Source organism: Ischnura elegans, chromosome 8 (genome assembly GCF_921293095.1).
Source record: "Ischnura elegans chromosome 8, ioIscEleg1.1, whole genome shotgun sequence".
NCBI lineage: Eukaryota > Metazoa > Arthropoda > Insecta > Odonata > Coenagrionidae > Ischnura > Ischnura elegans.
Window position 1 is genome coordinate 54,416,037 of NC_060253.1, and position 18,227 is coordinate 54,434,263.

Here is an 18,227-nt window from a genome sequence, read left to right on the forward strand (position 1 = left end):
CAACTTGTTTCCTGATGGTCGCGTGTAATGCGAAGTAAAAATTTTTTATTGAATTGACACCAAATTAAAATGTAATTACTTACTTTGTTACTTAATAAGTAAATGTAGCTTTGAATTGTCATCGGGTGTAGATTGCAACTTCTCCTTGAAATCAAAATTTTGTGCAGGTTATGCGACATTTCAAATGCAATGTAAGTGTTTCTGTGGTGTTGTTACAACAAATAACAATGTATGACTACAAACAACCAGGCCCGGGTTAATACCTACCAATGCGGTACTCGAAACCACGACCTTCACTTTTGTTTGCGAGGACTGTAACCCCGGTGTCGCAGAGGCAGGAAAAAAAATTCGCCCGAACAGGGAATTGAACCCTGGACCCTCAGATTAAAAGTCTGATGCTCTACCGACTGAGCTATCCGGGCTCAATGTGTAGTCATAAGATTTTAAGCGAACGACTAATCACAGCAAGCATTGAGAGACAATGCGCGCTTGATATGTATAAAAGGAATGTTTGCTGCAAGGGGCATGCAAAGAAGAGGCTCAATTCCATCCCATAGAAGGTTGATTTCTGTTGCCATTTCAGTTGCATTTAATCGGCTTTCAAAAACATCCGCGGCCCGGTGATGAGTGCAGTGCGATCCACTTTTTTCCAATATTTGCAGTACAGTATTTGGAGGTGTTGTATTGAAAAGTTATGAATTTGATAGTTCACATCATCATGTGCATAAGTTTCGGTTAATACCCCTAATTATACCTTATTTCCCCGTGAAACTCGGATCAATTTGTCCGTCAGCGACGCGAGTGGCGACTTGCGTAAACCCACTTAAATTCGCGACGGATGGCAACACATTTAGAGGACGACTTGAATATCCTCAATTGTAGTAATCGTGGTTGGATGATAAAAGACTATGGAGTACTCGTGGTCGGGCAGGTAATTATTTCTTGTATACCAATGCCTATTTCCAATTTTAGTATATCTACCTAGTACACTGGATATTATCTCAAATACCTAGGCAAAATAAAAAATATGAAAAACCTCTTTTAGAAATTGGTAGTATTTGCATGATGTCCAAAGTAATCACTTCCTTAGCTGGAGGAGGAAATTTACAAAAAATTATCAGCCTGCATGGCTTCAAAAATGAAACTTGGGTTAGAAAATTGGGAGGTGACCAATTCGGCTTTCTGCAGCTTACAAGACATTACTTTCTATGAATCGATACAAGACAACCTTAAATATGTATTAGGTTTAGAATATAATTACAGCGCAATAAAAATTGATAGATTCCTAATATTTAAGGAAGAACTACTTTTATCGAAACAAGATATTTCTTTTCTTGTCATTTATATGAGATATGTTCAAAATTTCAACTCTTTTTGAAGTTCTACAAAGGTTTTTGAATTTCTACCATACCTTGCTTCGTGGTTTTCCATCAATTAATGTATTTTCATTTGAAAACATCTTAAGCATTCTAAAAAATCGTGACTTAACACTTCCTCCATTTCAAATTATAAACTTTTTCCCCTGACCTTTTACCACTGTGCAATTGCACTATATTGTTCCTGATGTGCCATTCGTTCATTCATTTATTTTATGGTGTTCGTTTCCCTGGAGATTAACCAGAGATCAAGATAGCATACGTCAATGATTGTCGATAGGTAGGTAAGGTGAATTAAAAAAGTGGAGAGAAACCCGGTGTCCTCATCAGTCAACTCACCAACATCATTGAGACAAAGATGTGTCATTCGTTTCAACTCAGAATTGCTCTGTAGCTTTTGATGTTCCTTCCGCACACGTTACCCAGATAGGGATCAGAATCCTAAAAAAAATCCTTTCATTTTACGCCATCCTTCGAGTTCTGATAAATTTTATAATACATGTTACATCTACATTATACCCAGCGAGCCATCTCTAGGGTGTTTGGCAGGGGGTGATCAATCACCAGTATGCAGCATGCAATAGGATTCCCACATGCACACCAAACGGTCCAAAAATCGTTACGCATACCAAGAAATTATACCACCTATTAATTCAAAGGCAAAATTTTTCAACTACTCATAAAGTTTTTCTGCCAATAAAGCTAGATCACACAAAACATGCTGTTAGAAATAATAAGAAAATTTATAAACATGCATTAAGGTATGCATAAGTTAGTAGGCTACAATACAAGTCATCTAATTTATTATTGAGTTCTTACGCTGCCATCATAGTCTCTTATTGATCGTGAAGATAAAGATATTCTAAATCTGTCTATTCTACTATCTATCTCTCTTATTTTATTTATATGAGCTGATCTACCGTAGTATGTTGGCGTTCGTCAGATATGGCTAGCTTCATCAGAAAATACACTGCTCTTGATTTCTCTTGATCTCTTACATCCTGGTGAGGTAAGTATGATTGAAGTTGTTTTCCAGTCTACTGCACTTACAAAATCTTATTTTGTGAATTGGGATGCATCTGTCGACGTAAATTTATGTAGGAACATCAACTACCACGCAATCAGAAAGTATTTTCATTATTTTGAGTAATTTTCCACCGCTGTTACGCTCTGGGCTCGTTATTTTATGCCTTCCCAATTTCTCCTCGATCATTTTGGGGTAATTTCGCTTCAATCACTGTGATAAAGGTGCATGCCGACTTATTCTTCTCATTCCGGAAAACATCGATGGTACTAATAATGCTAAGATTACGTAATCGATTTATAAGAGGGCCCAAGAATGAAGCCAGCATCCCCACATTTTTTCTCCATCCTCTTGGGAGTCACGGAAAAGTTATACGTTTATTTTTTACACCTCTTTTCTATAAAAAACGCCCATAAGTATAACGGTCTCTGGTAAGGGTTCGTAAATTACGGCAGTGAGGTGGGCACTTGAAAAGGTTAGCGACCCCTATGCGTAGTGGCCACCTAGTAGATTCTTCTATGCTTCCACACTCTCACAGTGGCCTTATGAAGTTGATTGCCTCATTTTTTCCAACCCCTTTCTCAAGATGGAATTTTCCCTGGAGATTTTCTTTCCTCTCCTCCTCAAGATAATATTGAAAGGATCTAGGCGTCTCGGATTTTCTTGTGTGTCTTCAGAATCCTGGCGCCACGATATACCCATCATCAATCGGGCATCCTATTATATGGAGTCATTCCCTTTTCCTCCATCTAAATTTATTCCATAGTCCCTTCCTTCGTTTCTCAGGCTACCAATTCGTTATTTGAAGTGTCCATAGAGGGAAAGAGAGGTTCATTATATGGCGCTTGAACGAATAATTCTTTTCCTTTGAATCTCAGGCAGCAAATTAGTTGTTTGAACTGTTCATAGAAGAAAGAGAAATTCACTATGCGGCACACGAATAATACAATAGAAGATCCTCAAGTAGTCCTTTAAATATCTTATCACCCGCCGCGCATTTAAATGAGTTTACAGAAGTCGCCACTCGCCTCTCTGACGGACAAATTGATCCGAGTTTCACGGGGAAATAAAGTTAACCCATTAGTGCATAAAGTTGTTTCCGTTAAATATTCATTAAAAAATAACTATTCTGGTTAAATGGGTTAATTTTAACTTATTTTTGCAATATTTAATTTTTTACAAATAATCGTTTAAATAATACAGCCCATCCGATATATCGGGCGTCATGTACAGGGGGCAGTAATGTGGGTTAGTATAGTGCATTCCTATGGAAATTTTGCAAAGATTATTCAATGGATAAGCACAATAATAATGACAGTGATTTGCTATTTAAATACAATAATGCAACATCGTGTAAATTAGAAACATGATTTATTTGCTTCTTTTACATGGTAATCATAGAAACATTTTGGGTGAAGCCCAACGTTGCATTTACTGCAAAGGAATTTTGCTTTCCCTTTAGATAAGGCGCAACGTCTTTCGGTATCACTAAACAGTGGCCGGTGGTTTAGGCCATCAAACCTTACACAGTTAATGGGAATTAAGGATTGTCAATAGAAATATACATTCATGATGATGTGATGTATCGAATTCATAACTTTTCAATGCAGCTTCTTGCATTTACAAACATAATACCGAAAAATTATTTTAATATTTTTTTTTCAAGTGAATTACATTGCACTCCTCACCGCGCCGCGGACATTATTGAAAACCGATTAAAATACGACCAAAGAGGCAACAGAAATCAGCTTTCTAAGGGTTGGAATTGGGCCTCCTCTATGCAGTCCCTTTGATTCGGCGTTGGTACGATATTTTGTGAGTGAGAGTAGAGATTTGAATACATACGAAAAGAACATCTCAGATTATCCATAAAATAAACATAGAACAAGAATAATGGGGTTAACAATTCCACAATTTTAGCTTTTAACTCAACCTGGTTGCTGAATCATCGTCAAGATACAAGATTGGGTAGAGTTACAAGTTTGCACCTTGAATTATTTACTGTAACATTGAAACCCAGGTGGAATTAGAATTTATTTTTGAGGAAAATTGCGCATCATTGCAACATGGACATTTTCCACTCCATCTAGTTGGATTGTTCGTATATGTGTGTATCATTAATAATTTCGAACTACAATTTTGGAAATTATATGGGAGGTCCTTCGTTTGCTCTGTTCATCGAAAAAAGCAACTAATTTGGTTTTACAAACTACAACCTTGTGTGTAAATCAAATATTTTTGAATAGTAAGTTTCGCAGGAAGCTCAATGGGTACACATATCAAAAAATCAATGATATTTAGAAATATATTTAGTAATTTTGAAAATAAAGAGCCATTAAAATTACTTTAGGCACGCAGCTACATTGAGAAAGTATTACAATGCCTTTGCCAAAGTTTTCGTTACAGCTGTAGGTACTGTGACTATATCTTTTATTTTCAGAAGTTTTTAATTTCTTATTAAATACCGCAAAATATAGCAAAATGTAATTTTTGACGTGACCGTGGGAAGCTCTTTGTCCTTGAGCACGAAGTATGTTAGCATAGGTAGTCGGTTTATGACGAACATGTTCCCAGAAATATCCGTCTTTGCGTTATGTTCCCACCGTCATTGTGAAAACGCGTTAAACTGACTTTCAACGGGCATGCTTTGGGTTGACGTGAGCAGGTACCGAACTGTTCTTCCCACGGGAGCTCAGTGGAGATTAATGACTTCGTCACTGTCGTGGAGGTGGGCAGGTAACGCTTAAGTTAGGCGGATAATTTGAAATTAACGAGGGGACTTTCTTACCCTCAGGACAAACGCTTGAAGGGAGATGTATTCCCTCTTTTCAAAAGCGGGCGGGATATGAAAGTCGTTCGCTTCCTCGCTTTCCGGCTTAAAAACGGTCGCCCATCAATTCTAATGACCATATTTTTTTCTAGAGAGTGCCCCATGCATTTTCCGACGAGACATTTCCAACTTACTACGGCGTCTATGCTTGCTGTTATTAGATATGGAGAGCTATAGGGTGGTTTCCTATTATTTTTTTATTCCTAAATCGAAAGATTATTACCCCTGGAGCACGCATTTCACGCTTTTAGATTTTTAAATGACGATATCTATTTTTCGCGTTTAAATGAAAAGTGAAAATTTTCAAGTGAACGAAAACGCGACGGCTAAGTATGAACGCTTGGAAAAGCCCGTGTGACGTCATTCTGGTTCCCGCTGCAGCCGAGTGAGGTGACCTTGGGGCGAGAATATGTGCGCCGCTGAGATGCAGGTTGCTAGCAGGCAGCAAAGTACCCTGCTAGCAGGTAGCGCTTGGCTTAAATAAGGATTATTAATACCTTATCAAACGAAGGAAACTATCCGCACTTAGGTATTTTTAATGTGTGATTATTATGAGATGTTTCCCTGAGCTCTGTGCCTCAGGCATGCATTGGTAATCTCAGAATGTAAAACTCCTACCTACTCGTATAGAAACTAGGTCCCTGTGACGTCATGTGGAGTGGAATCGCATGGGCGCCAATCTGGCCTTTTTCAAATGCGGTTAAAATTGACCATTGCCATTCGTCTAAACTGGGATTTCTAAAACCAAATAACTTGTATATTATGAATACAATAATCGTGGGTAACGAATCGCAATCAATTCCTTTCGTTTTCTTTGATGAAGGAAACTACCCTATTGGGCAAGGATCAGTGTGGAACCGGATAATATTACTTTTTACTAGTTACAGTTACATTTATGAAGGAAACTGTGGCGGAACAAATAGATGGCGAAAACAGGAAAGGAAGACCTTGAACAAAATATATGGAACAGGTCAAGGAGGATGTGAAAGAGAAAAAATACGTCGGTGTGAAAACATAAGCTGATAGGAGAATTTAGTTGAGAGCAGCGTCAAACCAATTTAGTGATGTGGACCAGTGATTATGATACAATTACAGAGTGCAGCCATTACCCGTTACATACTCGCAATCTTTAGAAAATTGGTTTCTACTTTGGACTTTACATTTTATAGTGAATTCGTATTCAATATCGGATCTCTCAATGGTAGTAATACTTCCCGGTCTCTGCTTTTCGAAGTAGTCTGGTACTAATATGATGAATAGGATTTTTATCACACAGTGCTTTTAGGCTAGTTAGAAATAAGTGGAGAAGACCCTGATGGGAGAGTACGTGTTGGTACACAGTATTACCAAATATATTACTTGATCTGATCAGCACCCACGCTTTATTCTCTGATTGCCAAGTAATGAAAAGCTTATTTTTTTTAATTTTAGTGCCCTAAATACTTACTGTCTTTGGAAAAAGCAGTTTTAAAAACCTTTTTCATTTTATCTCTATTTTATAATTCTAGGTGTGAATCGCGTAATTGATTGAACCCGAGCTTTTTAAGAAATTTGTGCCAAAAAAATTGTAATTAATTTCATCTATTTCGAAAATTTAAAACTATTTTTCCAAATGGGACTTAATTTAATTAATTAGGGCGAAATGGAAGAAAGTTTCAAACTCCTGATTATTGATTAAGGTATCGTCATCAGAAACAAGCAAGTTTTCAGGATTTCAAGCCAATCCGACAATGAGAAGTAGGTTAAAAATCATCTACAAGATTCCATTGATGACACGGGCAAACAAAGGATGTAAGTTAAAAAAAGCGTGTAGAAACTTCCAGGGAAATATTTTAAAAATAGCTGACGAAGTTAACCATATCTTACGGACGCCAACATACTACGGAAGATCAGATCATATAAATAAAATAAGAGAGATAGATTATAGAACAGACAGATTCCGATTGTCATTTTTTCCACGATCAATAAGAGACTATAACGGCAGCAATAGAACTCGTAAATAGATTGCATGACTTGTAGTGTAGCCTACTAACATATGTAAAAATTAATGCATGTTTCTTTATTCAATTATTGTTTCTAACAGCATATAGTAGTATAGTTTGTTAGTGTACGGGACGTTTTTTGGACGGTGCGGTATGCATGTGGGAGTCCAAATGCATGCTGCATGCTGGTGATTGATCACCCCCTGCCAAACACCCTAGAGGTGGCTCGCAGGGTATTATGTAGATGTAGATGTAAAATCCACACATTGACCATCGAATTGAATGCCTATCATTTTCAATAAGATCATCAGTATTACACTATACCTGAAATTTACTCATCAATATGATTCATGAGTTTTAAATGTTTTTTGTTTTTTTCTGGTTATTTAAATGCGACTGCGCCAAGTTGCGTGCCTCTATCGATATTCCTTCCTCCTCTGATCGTTAATTAACATACTTCTTCGAGAATATTTCTTTAGAGCCACAGCATTACGTTATTGCGGAATATGAGTGGTACTCTTCGAAGAATCTCTGCTGACGCGTACTTTTCATGATCGAAGGAGGTAGCGGAGCTAATGCTTGCTTTGACGATAAGCACCGTCCCTCATTTGCCCTCTGCGAAGACGAGCAAACGAAGAAGTGAAGTTAATGCTCCCTAATGATCGCATGAACTGATGCTTATGTCCAGGTGTTTAAGCTAATGGTGGATTGCTGTTTATGCCTCGTGCGTCTGTTTATTCATTGCCGAGTCGATTTGTAGTGGTGTTCGTTTTGTTGTCGGAGCACACTAATAGTCAGTGATTTTCCTTTTTCGTGAAGGCAGAAACATTCTCCGGATATCCTTTGTCTCGTTGTTCTTGTCTATACTATCCTCCACAAATCCTCACTTACAGTGCAAGAAAATTTCGCGTGATTGATATAAAAATTGGGTTTTGATGGTCTTTCTTATAAAAAAATCATGTCGTCATAGATCCTACTTTTTTCTTCTGCAAGAAGCGTGCTATTACGATGGAATAAATTGTGCATGAAACGAATCGCGTCCGTAAGATACTTACGAAGCTGTTTCCTTCCTGTTCTCTGTTTTTGTTAAAATATCTGAAAAGGAAAACTATGAATTTAATACTCTATAAATTTCCATGGCTTGAAAAATTAAATTAACATTAAATACATTACAATTTACTAAAGAGCAATTTTATTTTTTTTACCGAACGCTGTATTTTGCTTGGGAAATCGCACTTGCAATAAGTACCTATGTAATTACGTTTAATTATAGCTAACGGATATTTTACTAGATAAATCAAAGTCATCAATGAACATTTACTACTTCTAAAGACTAAATTTTCTTATGGTTAAGTTCTTTTCTTAACTATTCGCATCATTTTTGAAAGCAGCCCTAGTTTATGACCAATTTTCTGAGGATTACTCTTCATTAAATTTTAAAATTCTTTAACGATCGTGATTGAAGCATCATGCACCGACCCTAATAATTAATTAACTTCTGAAATAAAATTGTTAAGTCATATTTATCACACTAAAAATGCTGCTGGGTTTGTATCTCGTCATGAATGTTGCAAAATTTACACAATAATATCTAAATAAAGTATCACAAATAAGATTGACCTTTATCCAATTAAACTTAGCTTCAAGCTTTTCAAGTATTCAGATCTCAAATATTAAGCCATTATCGAAGTGAACTGCGAAATCAGGAATAACTATTCATAAAGTTCACAGCATTTCATAAGCTCGGGTTGTCATCAAACCCAGGGAAAATTGTAAAGCCGTATTTTTCGTATTGATTTGTTGTATAAATGTTGTGTATTTCTGCCTGCGATTCCGAATTCATTGGATGACTTTGAAGCTAAGAGTTAAAAGTGCAATTTTATGATTTTAGAGATAAGTTCAGATAATGGTTGGTAATTTGCACAAAATTTTTTCGGCAAAAGGATTCAAGTAATTTACCGATAAGTATACATATGTTTATATGTATTTTGTGATTCACTTGTATGCCTTTGCCGTAACAATGTATTTTAAACCATTTATTAATATAACCGAAAATTGGTATTTAATTTTGACTGGGTTATAATTGGTCGAACAAATGCTGTGAACTCCAGCCTCCTCTTCCGAATTCGAATGAGGACCCTAGAAGTCAGAGGGTACAACTGCAAATTTATGATTTTAGGGATGAGTGCAGATAATGTTTGGTGGTTTACACAACATTTTTGTGGCAAAAGAATTTAATTAAATCACCAATGTATTCCGTATTAAGATATGAGATAATAATTTAAGATATAATATAAATAAATATTTAGCGATTCACTCGTATACCTTTTCCGAGACAGTATTGTGTACCAAACCAGCCAATATATTAATATACCCAGTGGAGTAACTATGGGGGGGGGGGGGGGAAATAGATCCCCCCTCAAAGCCTCAAAGAAATAAAACAATATTTAAAACTATTGTTTAGTATTGAGATATAATAACTGCATCTGCTTAAAATTAAATTTTAAGTGACAAAATGATCAACTTAAAGCTGATGACGATATATTGTGGAACTTGGAGACAGGAAACATACTAAAGATACACTATTGTATGTTCCATAGAAGTTTTAATAACCTTATTATTTTATAAAAACTTCTGTGGAATATACAACAGTGTATCTTTACTATATTTCCTGGCAAAATGATGTAAAATTTATTTCCAGTCATGTCATTTTTCACAAAAATTTTCCGGACCCCATGTTGTACCGGTTGCGGGGTCGCCCCCAGACTCCTCATCCCCCCCAAGAATATTCCTAGTTACGCCACTGAATATAACCAATAATTATTATTTTTTAATTTAGAATGGGTGTCAATAACACAGAGCAAATGATAAGGCCGCATCTTCCGTGCGTTGATTGGTCGTACAAATGTTGTGTACTACAGCCTCCGCTTCCGACTTCATATATAGTACACCACAATGTCGCGTCGGGTCACTTCGCGTTGACATCTATATCGACGAGAATGATGATCGTTTCCGATCTGGATCCCACAATGGGGAGAAGGGACTCTTTACTCTCCAATGGAGCTCAAAATAGATGTTTACACAAAACGAGGAGACTGTGCAAGACCGACCCGTCGGCGGCGACTGGCTGGTCACGGCTATGTCCCTCGGCCATCGCTTTGTTATCTCGGGCTTCGACACGGATCACATCCCCGCGGAGCAGATAGTGCAAATGAGGCGCAGATGGTGGGCCCAATCGTCACTTGTAAAAAAAAAAGTTGACCCAATCGGCGCCAGTGACCCGGAGGGTGACCTGCCGTGGCTCAATCGGCCCCAAGGAGGCGTCTCGTAAGTTGAAGAAACAGCCTTTTCTCCCGAGCACTTAAAATTCTTATCTCTCTCGGCGTATTTATATCGGAAACCCTTCGAGCCCTCAAATGCGTGCATAACCCTTGTTATCGCATGTCTATATTCATCCCTGCTGTCGATTGAGCATGTGTGGTCCCGTCTTGACGAAGATAAAGGCTCTACTGAACAGGCTCTTCCCTGTCAGCTGGCAAAGTCTTCAACAACAAATAGGGTGGTTTCCTATTTTTTTATTGCCTTAATCGAAAAGATTATTACTTCTGGAGTACGTATTTTACGCTTTTAGATTTTTAAATGACGATATCTAATTTTTCGCGATTAAATGAATAGCGAAAAATTTCAAGCGCGCGAAAACGTGACGGCTAAGGGTGAATGCTCGGAAAAACCGGTGTGACGTCATTCTGGTTCCGGCTGCCGCCTTGTAAGGCCATTTTGGTGTGAGGCTAAAGGTCCCGCGTTTGATTCTTAGATGCGGCAATTTTTTTCATAATTTATTTCTACCTTTCATTTTACAAAAACCTGATGTTCATCATTATTTCCATGATTTTCAATGAAAATTTTATTTGTCTGCGTGGAAATCTTTTTCTGCAATTCGGAAGCGCCAGATATTTTCCCATTTTTTCGCGCGGGAGCCTAGTTTCATTTACGCTATTTTCGTGTCGAAAAACGAAACATTTTTGCGTTGCACATGTACTTGGTTTCCTATTATTTTGTAATATGGGCTTATTTCTTATGATTCCAGCCTAAATTTAATCATTGTACAGAGTAATCTGGTAGGAGGTGAACCATTACCGACGTTCACTTGAGGATTAAAATTTACTTCCGCGAACATGCACTACGTAACAAGTACGCTACATTGATACTGCGTACTTTTTGAAATAGTTATTCCTATTTTAGGTGGTGCAAACAAATGTACTAACGGCTAACTCACCGAGCCGTTGCCTTTTTCAGGTATTTAGGGCTGAGTAAAGATTTGATCGTTCTGGGGTTTCATGCATTTGATTATCATTTCCTCAAAGTTTTCCTGGATATCACGCAATTACTTATACCACATCTTTTTTTTAACAGAGCGCTACCCGGGTTTCAATGAATTATCATTATCTTCAGGCGCAAATTGATAAAATAAAAAAATTAATAATCGATAAAATTCAAGATGATGTAATTCATTGAAACCCGGGTCGCACTCTGTAAAAAAAAGTCGTGTAAGTAATTGTGTGATACCGAGGAAAACTTATTATGGAATACCACAAAGTTAATCAAGAGTTAGTGCATTAAAAAAAATCATTTCCTCCTCACTAAATTGATGCGTCAATCATGTTGAAATTTTTGGGAAAGTTTTTTTTCAGCTAGCATTTTATGAATTAGTCATTTAGGTCACTTTAGAGTTTATATGATCATTAAAACCCTAAAACTCAGAAAAATTTATTGCCTTAACTTTTGCCTTCAATCAAAATCCTTATTGCATTATTTGATCTGTGTTGCCAATTATATTTTCTCTCGTTCTTCCGATGAAACAATTCTTTACTACACCTTTGGGTAAAAAAATGATTTTATGTCGATTGTATCGACGCATGCCCCATTGTCTTTTTATTATCCTCGCTTTAAAGCGCCCAACAATTCAAAAAGTGTGCCATTTTATGTCAGCATACTATGCCTGGGTTGTATAGTGAATAGAATATAATGGCATCGGTATTACAGTGGCTGGATTCCTTTGTGTAAACTTAGCATCCGGTTAAGTCAGGCAAAGAGTTCTCTCTGTATTCATTTATTACCTTGTCTTTGTTACTCGGCGAGTTTTATTCGGTTCTAGATTCATTTATAGGGTTAATTCAAAAATGAAAATAAATTGCGAGGCATGAAATAATTTTGGGACTAGAGAATTGCTTTACTGGGGTTGTATCTCGTGCTTAATGAATGGGACTTTATAGCCCTATCCCAGAAACAAATGATGCTCACCTACGATTGTGATCAAATTTCACCTATATTGGCGGAACTTCATTGCTGCTTTCTTCGGCTTCCGTCATGGATTACAATTGCAAGGTATTTTAATGGTCGCGAATGAGCATTTGACGGAACATCGTGTTTGCATAGGCATCTCAAGTGTTTCATTATTTTCCAAATGACCTTTGTTCTTCGTCTGACATTTTCCAGAGCTTTCGCCCTTCGGTACATTCCAGCTGCGTTGTGGCACGTGCAAAAGACTCACCGCAGTGACTCATCATCTTAAAAATTGTGGGCGCTGAGATGCCGTCAATTGGGGCTTCATGATAAACGTTCACTACGAGCGTTAGCAGCAATACATATGAGTGGGTGAGAAACCAAGGGGTACAAGTGATTTCTTTTTTCTATGCAATGTTAGGTACACAAATTAGGTAAAGAAAACAAACCAGATTAATTAGATACTTAGTAGTGCATTTGATTTTCCACTCGATGTCAGCACAAACAGAGACTCACTCGTATCCCTTGGTAACCAAGTTTTTGTGTATTTCTTCCAACAATTAACTCTACCTAACTCTGTTGAGAAAAATATCACTTGTACCCCTTGGCTTCTCACCTTCTCATATATAATAGCAGTAAAAAAACGTCGTATTCACTGCAAGCGAATTTAGGACAATAAAGTCCTTTCTTACAATTTACATGCTATACATTCATTCCCCGGATGGAGGTAAATCCACCCTCGTGGGACTCGAACCTGTGACCTTAAGGTTGGCAGACTCTGTACTCAACCTTTCTTTTACTTTCTTTAAGTACTGTTGAGTACAGAATCTGTGTGCCAACCTTACTCTATCGCCACCAGCATAGGACAGGGGTTGAATAATGACAGGGGAAGTGAATGCCCTCAGGGAGGTAATCTTTAGTGGGAAATTCAATGTACTAAATAGAAGGAAGGCGAAGAAGTGAATTTGCAAAAAAAGTTAAATAAAATAACAAGGGGCGTGGTAGCTTAGCCTAGCGCTAGGGTTCTGATCGAGGGGTCTCGGGATAAAATCCCGACTGCAGCTTTCGAACACCTCTACTTTCTAAAATCCTCGAGGAGCTCAGTGGCCCAGGGAAAGAAACTGGCTCCCTGATTTTATCCTGAATGTGGCCTACCCAGAATATGAACTTTTTGGTCCAATATCATTGAAACCATTCGAAAACTAGACTTTCCAAGGAAAATATTTCGAAATTTCGAAAATTTCTATTCGTGCATATGGCAGAACGTATCTAAAATTTAAGAAATAGTGCGGTCCAACAAGAGCATAGATGATTTTCACTATGGAGATAAATTTATGTATATTTTAGTTATCGAACTACATAATTATTAGAGATAAATATACAAAGGTGAATGAAATTTTCTCCAAGATCTTACGGTCAATCAGCTGGAAACGGCGTCAATGAGAGGCTTTTCATTACGTTTTATAACTTCTCTGGGCCCTTTATCTGATTTTTAACATCTGAAGACGTCATTATGGAAACTTATTTTTCCGAAGACCTAAGCGAAAAGTACCGTTGAATTGTTCAGTCTCGGAATATCATCCGAATTAGGAAAAATGGGAACGCAGATGACGAGCTGAGCGTTGAGCTGGAAGAGAGAGGAAGTGAAGAAATAATTTTACGTTCGACTTTTTTTAATTACCACAAAATAAAGGAGCTGGAGGCCGATTTTAGGCGATCGATTGACTGGATTTGTGTATTTTATGGTGTTCCAAAAAGTTTGTATCATGTTCGATTCAGAATAATGCCAAGTTGACGATTTTCATTATTTTATGCATTGATAGAGTAATACGTGGAATATATAGCAATGGTAAAATGTTGAGTGTCGCATGATAATGCCTCTATTAATAAATAATTTTCTATTGCAATAGAGGCTTTTTTAACTTCTCTTTACTATCGTTAGCCCCCAATTCGGATCCAATTTTTTTCTTGCGTAATCTTGCATTTAGTGATACACAACTTCCATTTGGGAAAACTTGGTAAATTTATAAAAGTAATTGAACGATCTACGGCCGTTTAACAGTTGAAAGAAAATAAATTCCCCAAGGCCGTACTCTTTGCTGGGCAAAAAAGGTGGAGGATGGGAATTTGGAAGGATGACCAAAGAAAACGACAAAAATATAGCTATTCTTGGGCACTTACAACCCTTCTACCCATCCCTAACTCCCGAGAACCTATTTGACGGTCACTATATTTTTGTCGTTCCAAATTCCCACCCCCCACCTTTTTGCCCAGTAAAGAGTACCGCCATGGGGGTTTATGTTCTTTCAATTGGTAACTTAAGTTGAATTGCGATTTTCGTATCGAATAAATCCTGATGCCTTCTAGAGCTCTCAGTTTTCGGATTGGATGAAGTTAAAAGCATATTCGATGCAGGAGCACTTCGTGCTACATGAGTTCATTTGGTTAATATCCATCTACGGAGCTTGAACTGATAAATTATCGAAAGAACACCAACGCCCTGAGTCTGTAGACAGCACGTTGAGCGTAATTGCAGCATGATCTCTCCATATCCTTTACATCTGGTCTCCTGGGGAGCAGGTAGGAATGTAATTATCTGCGAGCCTCGTGGGTGGGCGAAATTAATGACGGCTGGACCTTAGAATTCTAATGATTGCTAATGATTATCAGCGTGAGGATAATCATCGAACTTAGATTAAAACTGGGAATGGAAATGGTAGAATTTTAATTGATACGGTAGTCCTATTTGGGAGAATGATTGATGAACATGTGAATGAAGAAGGCGAGCGATGTCGACCGTGAAAAAAATAGGAAAATGAATACGTGAAAATAGTTACCGCGGGATAGAAATAGATGGATCGCCTCCCGTGGGGAAAAACATGCGATAAAGGGTGCCGTTAAGTGTGGGTTGGACGAGGTTGTGCATGGAAACGATTGAAGTGCGTTGGTGCGGTTAATTATACTGGGATCATTTCATCACTCTTATCCGCTTCCTGGGTGGCCTATCCAAAGACTTTTTGCTGGTCTTAGCCGCATTAATCTTTCTCTTGACAATAATCTCCTATTTTCTACTGAGTTAGAGTCAACTGTGTTACACTGATGTCTACATTACACTCTGTAGTTAGCCAATCCAATCGAATATACATTCTTTGAAAAGCTACTTCTATTGCACGATATTGATTTTCAGTTGAAGGGCTTATATATTGAGGAAAGTCGATACTCCCATTCGGAGTAAACCATGAAACTTCATTTTTACGGTCGCAGTGAGGTACTGCTAGCTAAGATTTTCTTGGAAATTTTTTTAGTCGGTAATCGGTTTAGAAATTGGAATTTATGCCCGACAGCTTACTCCACCTTTTCGTCTAGAGGTACAAGGGAAGAAGCTTTATGTTTCACTTATTATAAATATTGTAATGTATTTGGAAAAATATGAATTTTATGAAATTTTAAATAGCAAACTGAAACATGGACCGGTTGGTTAAGTATTTACTGACAAAAATTGGAAGGGTGCTGGTTCAAATCCCGTTCAAGATACATGCACTTATATCATTTTATTGATACCACAGTTGAATACTGCCTTTGGTTCTGTTCTTATCATCCAAAACATCCTCCTTCCTGGTCCCGCAACTATTTTCCTCATAAATTCTTGTTGTGATTGTCACTAAGGCAACGTTTCTTTTTAGCTTCGTCGGTCCGGGACCATCCTCAGGGATTTCATCATCTACATCTAAATCTACATAAGCCACCTATAAGGTGTTTAGCTGGAGGTGATCAATCACCGAGAAGATTCCCGCATGCACACCACACGGACATAAAAATGTAACGCATACTAACAAAGCATACTTCCGCATCCACCATTTGTTCCTTGCGGTAAATAACGGCTGCAAGCCATTTTTAATAAGCGAGCGGATTGTTATTTTCGCTTATAACATCGGTCCTCACCTCTAAGAATTTCTACTAATCTCTCCTTTCATTCGGAGAACGTGACTTGTGTCTCGATCTTCTATCGGTGCAATCTTTTAGCTCAAATGCCAACTCGAAAAATACTATCGCCTTTCAGATTAAGTTTCCCTCGTAGCCAGTAAATTCCCAAGTCAGCGGCCTACTTAACTCCCATGTTCCATTTTAATGCATAATCAATATCATAAACAAGCGGAAGGTCATGGCTATCATGGAGTTAAGGTCAGATGATGGAAACCCCCAGAAACAATTGGTTCCTAGAACAAAGTATAAACCAGGCATACTAATATGCTCTTTGAGTTACGTGTTGTTGATAAAATCCAAACTGGGTTTAATTCTAACTCATGAAAGTAAAACGTTGTTTACACACCTCATCGTTGACGATGATAAAAAATTTGTTTCCGCCCGGGATCGAACCGGGGACCTTCCGCGTGTTAGGCGGATGTGATAACCACTACACCGCGGAAACACTTGACGTGAATGGTAAATTAAGAGAACACGTATAACATGGTAAAATAATTATAACTAAGCACATCAAAAAATTAAATATTCGTTTGTAGACAAATTAACGTCGTTTGCGTCGTCGTTGTGGCACGTCGTACCAGGTGATGACGTGCCACGTCGAAACTTAGGTCGTATTGTATTGAATTAATAAGAAGTTATAAAATTTCTTGCATTTCATGATGTCAAGGCGATTCCATGAAGTCATGCTCGAAACAGCGAATGATTGTATTTTATTAAAGAGAGACATATGGGTTTACTGATGCGTGATGTATCGGAAATTCCTCCGACATTTCGTGAACGAATACTGTTCACTTCTTTAGCCATTCCCTTGAAGAATTGACTAGCAGTCGGTCACGAAACGTTGGGATAATTTCCGATACATCACGCATCATACACCCATATGTCTCTATTTAATCACCATGAGTCGCGAAAGCTTTCATCAAGATTGTATTTTATGTTTACGAAGGCATATAGTAGGGCAGTTTCCTATTTTTTTATTGCCTAAATCGAGTACGTTTTTCACCTCCTGGGGTGCATTTTTCACGCTTTCAGATTTTTAAATGACGATATATATATGCTGGGAAAAGCTCGTGTGACGTCATTCTGGTTCCCTCTGCCGCTGCGTGAGGCCACCTTGGTGCGAGGCTATAAGCGCCGCTACGATGCAGGCTGCTAGCAGGTGACGCTTGGCTTAAATAATGATAATTAATACCCTATCAAACGAAGGAGACTTTTCGACCATTGGCAACTTTAATAGGTGATTATAAAGAGATTTTTTCCTCAGCTCTGTGCCTCATGCATGAATTGGTAATCTCAGACAATGTAAAACTCCTGACTACTCGTATTAGCATCCCGGCCCCTTTGGCGTAACGTGGAGTGACATGGCACAGGCGCCAATATGGCCTTTTTCAAATGAGGTTAAAATTGACCATTAACATTCGTCTAAACTGGGATTTCTAAAACCAAATAACTTGCATATTATGGATACTCTAATGGTGGATTAAGAATCGCAATCAAAGCCTTTCGCTTTCTTTGATGAAGGAAGGTAACCTATTTTTACAGTTTTCCGCTATGTACCCTTAGCATTAGTCCTCATGGTCTTCAGCCAAGCTGACCACTATTCCCTTTCGTCGGATAAATCTGTACGGGTATGTATGTAATATATTTGTTTGAGTACATTATGCCCAGCCGTGAGAGAGAATTCCTTTCCACCCGCACATCGTATTATTTATTCGCGGACGCAGCCCCGCGCGTTTGCCCACACTGAA

The 18,227-nt window shown here is 38.0% G+C and overlaps 2 non-coding genes across 2 annotated transcripts; both read right to left on the bottom strand.

The window, feature by feature from the left end:
• Positions 1-349: 349 nt before the first annotated feature.
• On the bottom strand, positions 350-422 carry Trnak-uuu. The gene has a single exon. It is a non-coding gene; the product is annotated as a tRNA-Lys (tRNA).
• Positions 423-16,851: 16,429 nt separating this feature from the next.
• On the bottom strand, positions 16,852-16,924 carry Trnav-aac. The gene has a single exon. It is a non-coding gene; the product is annotated as a tRNA-Val (tRNA).
• Between the last annotated feature and the right edge of the window lie 1,303 nt (positions 16,925-18,227).